Source organism: Ursus arctos, unplaced genomic scaffold (genome assembly GCF_023065955.2).
Source record: "Ursus arctos isolate Adak ecotype North America unplaced genomic scaffold, UrsArc2.0 scaffold_12, whole genome shotgun sequence".
Lineage (NCBI taxonomy): Eukaryota > Metazoa > Chordata > Mammalia > Carnivora > Ursidae > Ursus > Ursus arctos.
The window spans coordinates 50,544,943-50,559,679 of record NW_026622786.1 but is presented as its reverse complement, the minus strand read 5'-3'; the positions used below and the strand labels follow the sequence as shown (position 1 = coordinate 50,559,679).

Genomic DNA, 14,737 nt, shown 5'->3' with positions numbered 1-14,737 from the left:
CACAACCTCTGGCTCCAACATCATCTGGGGCATGAGGGAGGGCACAGAAGCGGGGGGATGGAGGAGGAGGGAGCTATATCCTGCCATCTTTATAAACAGCCAGCAAAGATAACACAAGCGCATAAACCAGGTTCACATCTGGATACACAATGTCAAGTCCTGCCAGGGGAACCGGTCCAGTGATGGAATTGCCCAAAATGTATTTGATACATTCTTAGGCCATCGTCCCCAAAGAGATTCCAACTCTGACTCAAGCGTCTTGCTAGCATGTGTCACTTGCTCATCTGGGACTCTGCCTCTACCAGGGTGTGGGGGACCTAAATGCAGGGTGACCCACCTACCACCACAGCCACCCAACCAACCCGCACATGACAAAGGAGCGCACCTTGGCAGAGAGGTCAAGTGCACAGTGCTGGGGCCGGAGAAAGCAGGAAAGCCACTGACTCCAAAGGAGGCTCAAGCACAAAAGAAAAGCTGCAAAAAAGCAGGGGTAGGGGTGGTGCTTGTAGAGCACATTCTGCAAGCCTTGATTTTTCAGAGTTCATAAACTACGGATGGAGCCTCAATTAAAAATCCCCATGAAGCATGGCAAATCAGCTCTCAGAACAAGAGAAACTAGTTAGGGTCATGAGCGTGAGAAAGTGGTTGAGCACGGAGTTTCCAAATGCTAGCTTTCTCTTGGGGTTGTAGCCAGAGCCCTTTGGTGCCATGGTAGGGAAGGCCTTACCAGAAGCAAGGCCAAAGGCTTCTCTGGGGTCTTAGAGGCAGGGTGTCAGTGGAGGCCTGCCTCCATCCGAAATCTCTGCCACCCGGGCAGATTTTCTCAGAATGGGGTACACACACACACTTCTGACCCATTAAAGGGAATGTAGCAGGGAGCCAGGCTTGGCTTTGTAGAAGCAACACCTTCCCAGCACCTCCAAGTTATCTGAAAATCGGAATAAGACATGCAGGAGGGAAAGAGGGAGGTAGGCAGCTCCCCATGCTTGCCCAGGTTTCAAGCACAGGATGAACGGCGGCTTTAGGGGTGTTAAAGAGGAGTTCCTTGTACTAGCCAGGGGTTAACAGTTACTCTAACAAGATGCTAAAGTGGAAGTTTCCACTGCAGCATCAAGATTCAACAGATGGGAAATTCCAAAGCACCGGGCCAGACCATTATGTGGAAATTTCTAAGAAGTTGACCTAGCTGGCTCAAAGATCCATAAGGAGGATATATAAACAGGTTCAGGGCAGTGGAAAGTGATGGAGATTCCTCAGAAATTCTGATTCCTACCCTCCCTCCCCAAGATGGCTGGGCTGGAGGGAGCTGGCCTTTTACTTCAAGCCTGGAGAAAAGGGTTTCAAAGGCAACATTTGGAAGGCTTGATATGGGTCTCCTAGAGTTTGGGGACTGGTAGGCGACTACTGCCTGAGGAACCAAAACGTGAGGGGGACACTAAAGAGGCCTCTGGTGGCAGAAGAGAAGGCTGTGTCAGGGAAAGTGGCGGCTCAGCCCCTCCCCCTGGGGGGTTGAAGGTAGTGTGAACTCTGGGCTCCAGCAATCCCAGCCTTGGTCTCCTTAAAACAGGTTTGACCCAACAGGCTTCATTCAGCCTGAGGGTGGGAGAACACGAATGGAAACCAGAAGCTGCTGGCTGACAGTGGCAGCCAGCAGAAAGAGACATACTGCGTGAGTGCTGGGAGATCCAGATGGAAAGTTCCAGCAGAGAGTCCTTGAAAAAGCCATGGAAGCAGCCAGGAGAGAGAGTGTGTCCATTTACCCATCAGCCAGGCTCACAGGGCCCAGTGCCAGGTGGGACGGTAGCAGTCATAAGAACCTTCCTCTCTTCCTCCCCCTCTCTCTGCATCACCTGGAGAGGCCTGACGAGGTAGGCAGCTGCAGGACGGGGAGACCCATACTGGCAAGATGGAGGGGAAGTCTTCTCGTGGAGTGAATACTGACTGTTTACAAACCAGACTGAGCATTTCCAATTTCCAAAGTGAATGTGTATCTCCGGTGTGTGTGTGTGTGTGTGTGTGTGCGTGTGTGTGTGTGTGTGTTAAAGGGGCCACAGGACTTCTTATTGCCTAAGAATAAAGAGAAAAGGTCATAGGCTTGATCAAGTTTTTTTTTTTTTTTTAAAGATTTTATTTATTTATTTGTTGAGAGAGAGAGCAAGCACAAGCAAGGGGAGCTGCAGGCAGAGGGAGAAGCAGGCTCCCCACTGAGCAAGGGGCCTGATGTGGGTCTCGATCCCAGGACTCTGGGATCATGACCTGAGCTGAAGGCAGATGCTTAACCAACTGAGCAACTCAGGCATCTCGGCTTCATCAAGTTATTAAAAGGAAATGGGGGAAAGGCACACCTCACTGAAAAAACTTTAAAGGAACAGTGGGAGACCCTATAGCTGGGGACGTCTGGGTGGCTCAGTTGGTTGAGCTTCTGACTCTTGATTTCGGCTCAGGTCATGATCTCAGGGTCGTGAGATCGAACCCCATGTCAGGCTCCGTGCTCCATGTGGAGTCAGCTTGAGATTCAGTCTCTCCCTCTCTCTTTCCTTCTGCCCCTCCCCCAGCTCATGCTTGCTCTAAATAAATAAATAAATATCTTTAAAAAAAAATACAGCTGTGTCTTAATTAGCTGTCAGGTCACGTGTGCAATGTAGTAGTTACAGCTCATCTTTGCTAAGCACAGATTATGTGTCAGGCTCGAGACCAAGGACTTTACAGATATTATCTCATTCAAGTCCCCCTAACAACTCCACGAGGCAGGTGACCCTTTGACAGCTAAGGAAACTGTGGCTCAGAGAGGTTAGGCCACATTCCTAGAGTCACACAGGTGGGTAAGTAAAGCAGTAGCCTGGACTCAACCTCAAGTCTGACATCTAATCTTGAACCCTTTTTATCCTCACAGATGAGTGGTTTTCAGCAGAGAGTGGTGACTAAAGCAGGGCAGGAACTTGGGTCCTGCCCAGCTTTCCCTCTTGGGAGTCCCGAAGCTAGAAAACCAAAGAGCAGGACTCGAAAACCCTCAACTGCATGATCTGAGCAGTCTTTTCCAACTCTGGGATTCTATGATTCTATCACCTGTGGGTGGAAAGGTGGAGAGAGGAAGACCCACGCAGCAGACGTGGGGAAGAGGAAAAATACGGAGTTTGTATCCTGTGTTCTCAGAGAGGCAGCCGGAAGGAGCTGGTTCTAGTAGGTGCTTCCGTAATAGACCGGAGGTTCACGGAAGTATAGTCCTGTGTAGAAATAAGTGGTTCACATGATGCAGGTAAAGCACTTAGCACAGGGCGTGGGACCACAGTCAGCATTTTGGTAAATGGTAACTAGAACTGTAAAAAGTTTACACACATGCCTAAAAACCTCACCACGCAATTTACTGCATCAGCCACTGACATCACTGTGTTCCTTCCATAGGGAGCTATGCGTATCGTGGACACTAAACTTTATTAGTTGAGCCAAGACGAGAAACAAATGCATAAGATTACGCTGGCCGAATCTAAAACAATTTAAGTAAGCCTGAGCACTGGCTCTTAAACAGTAGGGGACCATGGAGTCCTCTGAGAAAATGATGGAAACACAATCCCTTTTTCCAGTAAAAAAAGAAAAGTACATACACACAATTTTGCAAATAATTATAGCAGTCCATTCATTGATTCGTTCAATGGATTACAGATCCACTGGAGCCCATTCACTGTCTCCAGATTAACAGTCACTCCTCTAGATTCTGGGGATGCGGCAGGAGATCTGCAGGCCCAAAGCTGCCTACCCGACGCCATGGTGGGGTCACCCATCCTTCATCTCTCCATATGCTCATTGTTACTAGTCTTGATCATGAAACCGACCCTGGAATAGATAGTCAGCGTAACTGAAGCTGAATCTAATTTTAAACCTTTCCAGTTTACTGGACACCCCCCCGCCCCCAATTCAGAATTCCTAAAGCGGTGGACTCTGGTGCCTGAAAGTTGTATCTGCTTGGCATGCTCTTTCTTCCTTCTGGTAACGAAAGTCTTCCTTTTTTTCTTTTCTTTTCTTTTTTTTTTTAAAGATTGTGTTTACTTATTTGACAGAGACAGCCAGCGAGAGAGGGAACACAAGCAGGGGGAGTGGGAGAAGAAGAAGCAGGCTCCCAGCGGAGAAGCCCGATGTGGGACTCGATCCCAGAACGCCGGGATCATGCCCTGAGCCAAAGGCAGACGCTTAACGACTGCGCTACCCAGGCGCCCCTTCCTTTTTTTCATAGAGACCCCATTCTCTGGGATTCTGGTGGGGATCACCCTCTCTCAAGGGCCACATGAACAAACCTTGGCCAAACAGATACTGCTTATTGCCTTCTGTGTACTTCTGGCCAAGTTGATTCAGGCAAGGAATGCAAACTGGGCCAGCTATGATCCCTCCTTGGTACTATTGTTAGAACAATGGAAGAGAGAAAGTCTCTTTTCACTGAGATCCATGGCTGTGAGGGTGATGGCAATGTAACACCAATGGCTACCTCTGACACCACGGTATGGGAAGAGCTTGCCTGTGAATGAAGTTGACAGCATTGAGCTGAGCCAAAAGATGGAGAGAGTGAAAGATAATGGCCTGATGATATCTTTAGAACTCCTGGATACAGCTATACCTGAAGTCCATTCCAGTACAGCCATCTTAATCATGTAGGTCAAGAAACTAGTTTAAATTGCATTTCTGTTACTTGCAAACAAAATAACAATCATAAATAACAATAATAATAAAATAACACCTAAGCCTGACCTCAATGAAAATAAAGTCTGAAAGGAAGTTCTCATTCATGGGTAGTACTTGGCAGAATTCTTGGTTACTCTCCGACAATGATCCCCTACTGAATTAAAGGTTTTTCATCCTATAATATTCCCACAAAAAGTCTAGGCTTAACCCTACTCTCACACAACCCTCTGCCCCCCACAGTTCTTCTTACCAATGCTGCCACCATCCAGACCCTACTTCTTGCAATAAATATCAAAGTTTCTGACCCGAAGATGAAAGTCCCAGGAGTGAACAACAGTCATCCAGGCTAGCCCAGGTTATAGTTTGTTAACAGCAAGCAAATACTTGCAGGCTGCCTGCCATTCCTATTCCCATGAGATTCTCAACTGCCCTGGTTCTCACCTGAACACTCCAGTATCAGAAGTGACCTAGAGCCAGGGGGCTCAAAGCAGAAGGAGACATACTTGTGGAGCAAGGGAAGGGGGCCGAACAGGTAAAGGTGGACAGGGTCAATGCAAATTCTGTGTATCCAAAAGCCAACCCACAGACTGAATCAGGGTGTAGATGATTTGGGACTGGGGAGAAATAATATTCACAGAGTTCTTTCAGGAAGCTGTTTATTATTCTTTTAGAACAGGGATGATAATTCACTTTCAACTCCTGTGCCAAATCTGGTCCACAGCTAGACGCCCAGGCTCAGCGTCAAGAGCCACGACTAATATGGGGGTGGGGGTGGGGCACGAATATATGTATTTGTGATTCCAGCTGAAACCACTGGAGTTTATCCTTGGATTAAGGGCACACCTGGACTGGAAGGCTTCTCTTGGACTTCACCCGGGGGTTACACCATTCACCTACACCCAGGACAGTCCTCATTATTCTATTTATTACAGGGATGTTGTTTACAACCTCGTGCGGTCTCCTCTTTATAAGCACTTTGGAGAAATTACTCTAAGTCTTAACCTCTCCCGAGTATATCATGCTTGTATCTTCAGCCACTGTGCGCTGTTACCTGAGCATGGGTCCTTTCTGGGAGCGACAAGGCAAGACTGGGGGACCTCACGGCCCACGTACGGACTCTCACTCCCACGCTGGGGGCCCAACCTTATCTCTAACTTCCCCTACTTTTCCCTCCGCCACAAATTTCCTTCCTTCCTTATTTTTGTGGGTCTCATTATATCATGTGTGTATTTAAAAGCCACCTCAAAGATAGCCCTTTCTGCCCATGGGTCCTGCCCCCACACACAGGTCCTGCCCCCCCCAGCCTTTTGGGGGCAACTGGGTGGCTCAGTCAGTTAAGTGTCCGACTCTTGGTTTCGGCTGAGGTCATGATCTCACGGCTGTGGGATCGAGCTCCGCACTCGGCTCTGTGCTCAGTGCAGAGTCTGCTTCAGATTCTCTCTCCCTCTCTCTCTCTCACTCACCCTCTCGAATAATCTTTTAAAAAATAAAAAAATAAAATCACCCTTTTGCATCAAAAATAAATTAATTAATTAATTAAAAGCCACCCCAAAGCTCTTTGAAAGAAGGCAGGCATGTATATTAGAGCAACAGCAATCAAAATAACGTAAAACAAAACGGACGGTGACGGGAAGACAGCTTAACGAACGCTGCCTGTTGGGGTAGCCCTACAGGGAAGCTCGAGGTGAGTAAGAGAAGGTGGTGGTGGCCTTGGACCAGGAACAGCCCTGAGCCAAACTGTCAGCAAATGTCTCGGTCCTCCTCCCCGTCTTCCCGCCCTCCTGCCTGCATACTTCCTGCTGCTCCGTCCCTCCTTGGGCAGCTGGGTGCCCTCTGGCCCGTTCCTGTGCATCCCACACCTGCTTTCTCTTTAGGACTACTGGTTGTTTCACTTTTCCAACTCCTTCCACCAAATCAAAGCAGCTCACACTTCTCTAGGACCTTGTACTTGACATCGACAGGTTGTCGATAGTTGATAGTTTATCCAAGTATTTCCTCTCTCAGGGATGAGTACATTTTAACCAAGTATTTCCCAAAGGACTAATTCACTAATGGTGGAAGAGGCTGTAACAACGGTAGAGGCAACTGAACACGGGGGATCTTCTTGTACATCTCAAAGAAGTCTATGTAAAGTAGTCACACTCAAAAACACAGCAGACACTAATGACGACTACTGTTGCTGTTACTACTGGTCCCACCATGACTACCACTCGACTACTTCCTGCCTATTCCTCTCTCACTACCATGACCACCACGAAGGTAACTGCCCCTTTCTGAACCCTGCTTAGCCGCAGATCCATAACCCATTGATTCCTTTTCCTTATCTTTTAGGGTTCGCAAAACACTTGCACATACATCATCCTCCTAGATCTTCTTCGTAGGCCACAAGTTAAACATTATTCTCATCTTACAGCTGGAGAAACTGAAGCTCAGCTAGGTTGAGTTTATAAGGTCCCAGAGGCACAAGCAGAAGGGTCAGGGCTCCAGCCCAGGTCTTCTATAAATGTTTTCTTCTCTCCGTAATGAGTGGTTGCCAACTGCACAGCAATCACATGAGAATCAGCTGGCACTTTAAGATTCCTGGGGTCCACCCAGACCTAATAAACGGGGACGGCCCAGGGGAAGGGACTGTGAGCTTGTATTTTAACAGGTGTCTCATGTGACCCTGATGAGCTGCTGATGGACGACCCAGCACAGTGCCCAAGCTGCCTCCTGGCCAAATAGCTGCTCGCTCTCAGCTCTCTGTGGGGTCCTGCAGGAACACCTGAGTAGCCATCTGCTCTGTAAAGTCCGTTTTCTACCACTGTGTAACTGCTCCCTCACCACAATCACATTTCGGCTCAAAGAGAGCACTGACAAAGCAATGGAGAAGACAGACTGGCCAAGGTGAAGAGAGTGAACCACACAACACAGCGTTTGGCTTTGAAGTAGTTCAGAGCAGGGCAGATCTCAGACGGCAAGAACAGGCAGGAGAGGCCATATTACAGAGAAGAGAAAATTCTAGTGGGCCTTGCAGAATGGGAAGGGTTTTCAAGGAGGGAAGGGGTGAGCAGCATGAGGGGTGAGTCCTCAAGAGAAATGGGTCTGGCTGGAATAAAAGGGGTAGTGGGAGTCTGGCTGGAATAAAAGGGGTAGTGGGAGGTGAGCAGGAGAGGATGGAGCCGGATGACGGATGTGAAGAAGCCAGAGAGAGGAGGTGAGGCTGGTGCTGTGGGTGATCTGGGACACAGACAGTTTCTGAGCAAAGGAGCGACAGCCTGAGAGATGAGCTGAAGGTCGATCAGTGTGGTAGCGGCGAATGGAGGGAGGGCAGCCCAGCACTGGCAAGACTACCTTGGAGCCTGCTCAACTGAGATGCCAGGTGGCAGTGCCAGGGCCCGGCAATCAGACTGGGGAGAGAGGGCGGTGGGCTACGGGATAGGCGTGGATCTGAGCCCTCACTCCATGCCCTTCTTTTCTCATGTGACTCAAAAACACTGTAGGACAGGATCATAAAAATAGCCACAATCCTTCCCCTCCCTGTATCCGTGTTTCCCATGGTACAATTCTGCAGCTCCTCTACTAAGGGGTTGACTTTGTACCTGTAGCCTCTTGAATCCAGGCCAGCCATATAGCTCACGTCGGCCGACAGAACATGATGGAAGCAATGCTGTGCCACATCTGAGCCTCAGGCTCAAGATGTTCCTGCTTTCACTTGGTACCCTGCCCAATCCCATGGGAATATGCTCACGACAGCCTAAAGAATGGTGAGACACACATCTTAGAGTCACTGTCATCATGCTAACAGCCAGGTGACTCTCAGAAACAAACCTAACCGACCTGGAGCTGAGGCTGACTGCAGACACAGGAGTGGTCCCAGAAGAGACCAGAAGAATCACACAGCAGAGCCCAGCCCAAATTGTCAACCCCCAACATCGCAGGATAAAGACATGACTGTTATTTTGAGTTGGGAAATTTTGGCTCAAATCTCTGGTAGTGTATTTTGGGGGAGGTTCCTTATGCAGCACAAGCTAGCTGCTACACACTGCAAATAACGGTATCGCCACAGCATTAGGGATGATTCCACATGAAGCCCCAGAAACTTTTTCACTTAAAAAGTATATTACTTTCCTAACTCTAAAGTCAGTTTTCTACCACTGCATAACCGTTATGTCCCAACAATCACATTTAGGTTCAAAGAGAGAGGAGAGGGAAAATACAGCAAGAAGAAAGCTAATATGTTATAGCCGTGAGCCAATTTTCATTACAACACACTGTAAGGGACTGTCTGAATTCCTTGGCTGAAATAACACTTTGTTGTTTTGGATACCGCCTGAAACAAGCAGACCATCAACAGGGGCCTGGAAATAGTTTCATTACAAGGGGGAAAAAAGTTTTTATTTTAATGGTATTTGGCATGTAGTCATAGATCTTCTCCCTGACCGTGTTAGCAAAGGAACATGGATTGATCTGGTTTTTAAAAAAAATTTTTTTTAAGTCTCGGAGAAATCTTAAATCATTTCAGACAGGAAAAAATGTGTGAATAAATAGATATCTAATCATAGTACTGGTAGGGATGTATCTAACTTAGAAGTGTGAAACATCATTTCAAAAATAATGTCAAACAGTCACATTGTTTTAAAAATGAAAGAGAACTCACCAGTAAGACTTCCTCTCGCCCACCGTTTTCAGGTTGTAAGTGGTAGAATGAATCTGAAATAGAATTAAGCAAACATTCCGTAAGTAAATCACACTAGGGAAGGGGGTGCTTTCAGTCCCAAGGGACCGCCATGATGCTGAGTATTTATTCTTTTAGTTAAAGATTAGCAAAGCTTTTTCCGGCTCCTGATGGAACAGGGAGAGAATTTTGCCTACATATTTCAACTTCCTGAATAGAGAGCATTCTCTCATCTACTTCAGAGAGTGCTGAAAGTCTGAAGCCAGTACTATAAATGGTAGTGTTTTCGTCCAAAGCCCTCCAAGTCAGCGGAAGCCTCCCTGGTTGTTGCTCTTGCCTTGGTCCCTCAACCCCTCTGCTAGGACCAAGCCATGGCTCCCGTTACGGAGCCCGTGAAAAGACGGACGCTGCAGCGTAACCTGACGGACAAGGGCAAGAGTGTACCAGGCTTCCTGACAGCAGCCACCTGACCACAAATAACCCCCAGTTTTTGTTTTCTCGAGAAGGGGGAGCCTGAGGCAGTGCTGCTCAACAGAACTATAACCTGAGCCATATATATTATTTTATATTTTCCAGTAACCACATTAAAAAGGCAAAAATAAGTGGATGAAATTTTAGTATGTTTAACTGAATTTACTCAGAAAATTATCATTTCAACATATGAATATGAGTTATTTGATGAGTTACTAATGAGACATTTCACACGTTGTCATACCCAATCTTCAAGACCCAGCACATCACAACTCAAGACTGGCCGTATTTCCAGTAGTCCACAGCCATGTTGGCTAGTAGCCACACCAGACACTGAAGGAATCCAATCTTGGCCGTCACAGGTACTGGCAAAGCCAGTCAAATGCATATGGAGATTTTACTCATCTATTTTCCTGCTCCTAGTAATCCATCATTACCCCATTCATAATGTGGTTTTACTAGAAATAATCACATAATAATAGCAAATATTTATATAGCACTTACTATTGCCAGGAACTATTCTTGGCATCGACTTCAATTAATCCTCACAATAACTTTATGAGGTAAGCATATCATCATTCCCATTTTGTAATGAAACTGAGGAATGGAGAGGTTGAGTAACTTACTCAAGGTTATAAGATAGTGACAGAGCTGAGATTCTTTTTTTTATAAAATATTTTTTAAAGAATTTATGAGAAAGAGAGTGCACACACATGCACAGAGTTGGGGGGCAGAGGGAGAGGGTGAGAATCTCAAGCAGACTCCCCACTAACTGCGGAACTGGATGTGCGGCTTGATCCCATGACCCTGAGATCACCACCTGAGACGAAACCAAGAGTTGGGCACTCGACCGACGGCACCACCCATGCACCCCAACAGAGCTGGGACTCTAATCCATGCAGCGTCTCCAGAGCCCACGTCCTTAGCCACTGGACTCTCAATTAAATGTGAATGGCTCAAAATAGATAATTACTTTCCGTTTTAATTATAACCACCAAGTGATTCAAGGCTGCTCTCATGACACACGGTCAGATAATAGCCGTGATGGCAGACGGAGGAGTTAAGGGATGTGCCAGCAAATTAAAAACAACATGGAGTGAGAGCAAAACCACCACAAGCAGGCCTGGGGTCAGGCCTAGGTCTGGGGGTACAGTATGGGGTTAACAGTAAGGGGGTGTCAGTCTTTGGAAAATCTTGTCTTCATGATTTTTCTGAGGGAAAGGTCCATCGCTTTCATCAGATTCTCAAAGGGGTCTACGAGTTAGGCACCTCTGTATCTGTCTTAGCAGGGGTGGAGAGGAAGAGAGGAAGAATCGGGTAGAAAGGAATTCAGAAAACACATCCTTTTTACTTAATCCATGGTCCTCAAAGAAATCACACCTAATGAGAAAAATAAGATCCACACGTGCGAACTCCATGCCCAAACAGGAGGAAAGGGGGTGGGTCAGTGACACTTCAGAATCAACAGGCCTTGGACTGAGGCCACTGCAGGAGGCTGCCACCTGCTGAAAAGCCCTTCAGTGGCTTCCTCTAGGTTCTAGGATCAAGGCCAGCCTCATCAGCTCACTCCAAAGCCACAGTGGTCTTGTGCGTGAGCATTCAGATAGCTTGTCCTTTAGCCACACAGACCTATTTACACGTCCCTAAATGCCACTCACTCACTCCTCTGTGCCTCTGCATATTCTGTTCTGTCAAACACATCCTTTCTCTACTGTACTCCTAGTACTAGAGTACTATTGTACTCTCCTCTCTACTCAGCTTATGTGTAGGTCTCAGTTCAAAAGTCACCTTCCCAAAGCCTTTGTGAACCCCTTTGGCTGACTTAGGGACAACTCTCATTGCAGTCATGGCCAGTGGTCACTTAATTCAATCGAGAATTATGTACTGCTACTGCTACTACTATGGATAACAATAAAAGCTGGTTTTTATGGAGCAGTGCGCCAGGCACTGTTCCAAGTGCTCTGCATGTTCCTTTAATCTACTCAGTAATCATATGGGGTAGGTTCTTTTATTACCTGATTTAGCAGGTGAGCAAACCGAGGCCTAGAAGTCAGCAGCCTAAGGTCACCCAGTTTGTAAGTGGTAGAGCCAGATTGTGAATAAAAACACACCGGGATAAAGCGTCTCCAAATATGTCCTTTAACGAAGCAAAAAGCAAGTTTCAACTTCATCTTTTAAATCCAGCCCTTGCTGGGGGGGGGGGGGGTCATTTCCCACGCCTGCTCAGTACTAGAGGGAGCAGACACAACTCGGATCTTAGCCAACTCAATCACACCTCCAACAAGTTCTTCGGCTTCCCTCGACTTTGCACATGGATCGAAGGAACAATGCCCTCCGGAAGCCTCGGCTGACCATTATCAAGGAATGCCAGAAAAGATGCTTTCCTTTAAAAAATAGGATATTCAAGTAAAAAAAAAAAAAGGACACAAAACCTCCTTTCTTAAGGTTTATTTGGTTTCAAATAACTCAATATGAGTATATTCCATATACCTTTTCAAATAAAAGTCTCATGTTGCAAATCTCCTTTTGCTGTCCAGTCATGGCTTCGCCACTCTGTACCCTGCAGGCAGTTCCATAATATTTTCCTTTCCAGCACTATCTAAACTCCCGTCAGAAGAATATAAAAAGTGACCTTGGGGGAGGACACCCCTCTCTTTCCCTAACAGTGGGAAAGACAAAAATTTCAAGATCTGGGACATACGCAGACCTCTAGGGAGAGAGAGTTCTTTGTAGCTCACGTCAGAGACTGCATCAGAACGGGGCCCAACCTACCACTCGCAGAGAAAGGCAATTAGCCATAACTCCCACCTTTCCTACTGCACCCACAATGTAAAAGAAACCACCAACTTCCCATGTATATGGACATCAGCATTACCTCGGTTACTAACAACCAAACTAGTAACAACCGATTGTGTTTTGACTCTAACTCCTCTTTTTCAACAATAAACATTAACCTAATTGTTACCAAGAGGTTTACTGAGTGCAAATTATGTACCAGGCATGGTTGTACTGCTGGAAGACATCGCAGTGAATGGGGTAAACAAGGCTCCTGATAGAGGGACCCTCCCACCATAACGGGAGGCAGAAAATAAATAAGTACGCAGAGAAGTCCATAAGACAACCTCAAACAGTGACAAGTTGTACCAATTTTTCCATATAAACATGGAGTGATGGGACCTACGGAAGAGCTTAACAGTGTCTCTCTGGCAGCTGTATGGACGAGCCAGGAAGAGGAGAGAGTGGATGAATGGATCAGTGGCGACTGGTTACGACACCATTCACTTGTTGAGGTGAGATATGATGGTACCCTGGCACAGGATGCAGCAGTTGGCATGGAGAGAAGGAAATGGATTCAGGATAGGTTCTGAAAGTAAAACAATTAGGACCTGCTGATGAAGAGGATGTGAGAGATGAGCAAGAGGAACAGGTCTAGATGACACCAAGGTTTTGGCTCAAAGCAACTGGCTCAATAGTAGCTTCTTTGAGAGACAAACAGGTTGTGGGAGGAAAGAAAATCCAGAGTTCTGATTTGACTGGGGCACCTGGGTGGTTCAGTTGGTTAGGCTTCTGACTCTTGGTTTTGGCTTAGGTCAAGATCTCATGGGTCCTGGGATGGAGCCCTGCCTGGAGCTCCTTGCTCAGCGGGGAGTCTGCTTGAAGATTCTCTCCCTGGGCCACTTCCCCCATGCATGCACTCTCTCTCTAAAATAAATAATCTTTATTTTTAAAAAAAGAATTCTGGGGCGCCTGGGTGGCACAGTCATTAAGCATCTGCCTTCGGCTCAGGGCGTGATCCCGGCGTTCTGGGATCGAGCCCCACATCAGGATCCTACGCTAGGAGCCTGCTTTTTCCTCTCCCACTCCCCCTGCTTGTGTTCCCTCTCTCGCTGGCTGTATCTCTCTCTGTCAAATAAATAAATAAAATCTTAAAAAAAAAAAAAGAATTCTGACTTGACCTTGTTAACTTTGAGATATCCAGGTGGAGATGTCAAGAAAACATTAAGGAGTCTAGAACTGTTGCTGTCAAATATAATGGCTGCTAGCACATGTGAGAATTTAGATTTAAATTAAACACAATTAAAAACTCATTTCCCCAGTCACATGAGCCATATTTCAAGTAATCAAGTAGACAAAGAAACGGCTACTGTACTGAACACACAAGTGCACATGACTTTCATCATTGTAAAAAGTTCCACTTGAAGGACACTTGGGTGGCTCAGCTGGTTAAAAGTCTGACTTTTGCTCAGGTCATGGTCTCAGTCCTGGGATGGAGCCCCAAGGCTAGTGGGGATCCCCACTCAGCGGGGAGTCTGCTTCTCCCTCTGCCCCGGTCCCCCCGCCCCCGGCTTGTGTACATGCTCTCAAATAAATCTTTAAAAAAGTTCCACTAGATGGGAATTGTCTAAAATGCTCATGATACCTTGCTGGACTCTGTCCACTACTAAGACATTTACTGCAATTACAAAATACAAACTTATAGTCCTGGGAGATCTTTAACTTTAAACAGCCATTGGATTCTGATCAGATTTGTTTCAAGTCTCACGTTAATTCTCTAGGATGTATGTACTACAGCACTGTGGGAGAGGGGGTGAACACTGGATTTGTAGGCCTGGCTTCCTGCTGTCCTCACTACTAGTGACTCCAGCAAATCATGTAACTAACATGTGCATCCATTTCCCCACCTATAAAATGGGGAGTGACCCTGAACGGACTATACTGAAAAGCATTTTGGAGAGTGTTTGCAGCTCCTGAGACATCTCCACTGTTCCCTAGTCAGGTCTATTAGGATTTCACTTGCAAATTCTGACCTGATGTTATCTCAAATGGCAAAATGGATATGAAAGGGCCTTCAAAACATATAAAAGGCCCTACAGTAGGTGTAAAAGGTGCATATTCCACAAAGGAATTCCTATCTACAAAGGATTTCACAAATCCCCG

General features: G+C 46.6%; 1 protein-coding gene across 3 annotated transcripts in view; it reads right to left on the bottom strand.

The window, feature by feature from the left end:
- The window catches only part of GNG12 (G protein subunit gamma 12), a 124,397-nt gene that overhangs the window by 66,657 nt on the left and 43,003 nt on the right, over nt 1–14,737 (bottom strand). For all 3 annotated transcript variants that reach the window (XM_026497842.4, XM_048220251.2, XM_057310574.1), the window contains exon 2: nt 9,311–9,363. The gene's annotated coding sequence lies outside the window, so the exon portion shown is untranslated. The remainder of the gene's footprint in view (nt 1–9,310; nt 9,364–14,737) is intronic.